The 1,862-nt window shown below is 46.0% G+C and overlaps 1 pseudogene; it reads right to left on the bottom strand.

Annotated features, from left to right (window-relative positions):
* Window positions 1-589: 589 nt before the first annotated feature.
* LOC100589781 lies at window positions 590-1,399 on the bottom strand (annotated as a pseudogene).
* Window positions 1,400-1,862: the final 463 nt, after the last annotated feature.

Genomic DNA, 1,862 nt, shown 5'->3' with positions numbered 1-1,862 from the left:
GAGGAATCCATAACTCACTTCTAATAACTGTTATGTATGACATGTAAGTTTGTCGACAGTTGAGAATATTTCACCCCACCCCGTATTGTTGCCCAATGTACATTAATTGAGAAAGAATAACTTTTTTTGTATTTTGTTAGGCAGCCCCTGAACCCCAGGACAGGTTCAGAGAGACTCCCAAGAGTAACATTTGTAAAAGTCTTGGCCAAGCTCAATTTTTATTCCTCTAGTTAAGGCTCAGTGGGAGCTTTTAAAAGGTCAGCAGAGAAGGTAAATTTAGGAGACTACAAAACTGAAAAAGGAGAGTAGTAGCTGCTTAGAGAGAATTTTCACTTCAAACTGATGAGTCCTCAAACTGTAACCATTGAAGATTTTTTTTCCTAAAGTAATTGTTTTCTGAAATCTATTTTCTTTCTTTTTTTTTGAAATCTGAAGTGATTTTACCTTTATTTCCTTCACTTTAAGTCAATCATGAAATTTCACAGTGATTTCTGGGGTGGGGGCAGAATGGGGGCAGAAGGGAGGCTGTGTCAAGAATCACCGGGGCTGTGGCCCGATCAGCCCGCGGAGGTGGAGGCAGTGCGGGCCCTCACTGGGGCAGCTGGAGGAGCACGGACTGCCCCACCGGCAGATAGGTGATGTTCCAAGAGCGTGAGAGGAGGTACGTGATGTCTTCCGCAGCTTCCTGCTCGATCAGACCGTCCCCTGCGGTGGCCAGTGAGTTGGCAATCAGCTCAGCTGCCTTGGAGTCGCCCTCAGCAGAGATGATGGCCACCTTTTCCTGCTGCTCAGCCTTTTCCACCACAAATCTGGCCCTCTCTACTTCCTGCTGAGCCACCTGTTTGGCTTCCACCACTTCTGTGAACTCCTTCCCGAAGGTCAGATGTGTCAAGGACACGTCGTCCAGGATGAGCCCAAAGGTGGCTGCTCGCTCCGTAAGGTCATTGCTTACCTACCTGGAGACCAGCTCTCTCTGGGTGATTAGTTCTCCAGCATCAAAGCAAGCCACCGCTGACTTGAGGATGTTGGTCGTGATGGACAGAAGCACACGCTCATCATAGTCCTCTCCGATGCTGGTGAAGATGCGAGGAAGCTGGCTAGCAATGGGCCGGAAGAGGATGCGCAGCGTGATGTTGACATTCTGTAAATCTTTGCTACCAGTGGTGACTGGCACTTTACGTGGTAGAGAACGGCAGTCAAAGATAATTGGTTTCCGTACCCAAGGGATGAGACAGTGAGTCCCTTCCCCTACCACAATGTCCTGTACTCCATGAAATCGGTCAAAGACGACAGCCCTGTGCCCAGCATCCACATTATATAAAGCAGAGTTCACCACGCCTCCTGCAACAGCTAAGGCCAGGCCAAACTTGCTGATGGACTCAAACACTTTGGCAGCCATGTTTTCTTCTGCTGGACCCTCTCACACCTGCCTCCACTCCGACCTCCACATGAATTCCCCAACCACACATACCCTGAAATCTATTTTCATTTACTACATTTCTCACATTTACTACATCTAATAGAATAAATATGAAATTGAAAAAAGTAATCAAAGTATGTTCATACAAAAGAACCGACTATGGCAAGTTCTCCCTGTCCATTTAAATATGCATTTAGCCCAGCATGGCGGCATGCGCCTATAGTCCCAGCTACAAAAATAAATAAATAAACATGCTTTTCTTTACCCCTGAATATCAATTTACATTAAAGTTTTCAATTTAATTCAATAAACATGACTGAATGTCTATTATGATCCAGTCACTGTCTGGGGCACATCTATGTGAAATGAAGTACATATAAAATTGAAGGCATTTGGCCAGGCGTGGTGGCTCACGCCTGTAATCCCAGTACTTTGTGAAGCC

This window comes from Nomascus leucogenys, chromosome 5 (assembly GCF_006542625.1).
Source record: "Nomascus leucogenys isolate Asia chromosome 5, Asia_NLE_v1, whole genome shotgun sequence".
Taxonomy (NCBI): domain Eukaryota; kingdom Metazoa; phylum Chordata; class Mammalia; order Primates; family Hylobatidae; genus Nomascus; species Nomascus leucogenys.
This window is presented reverse-complemented; position numbering and strand designations above follow the sequence as displayed.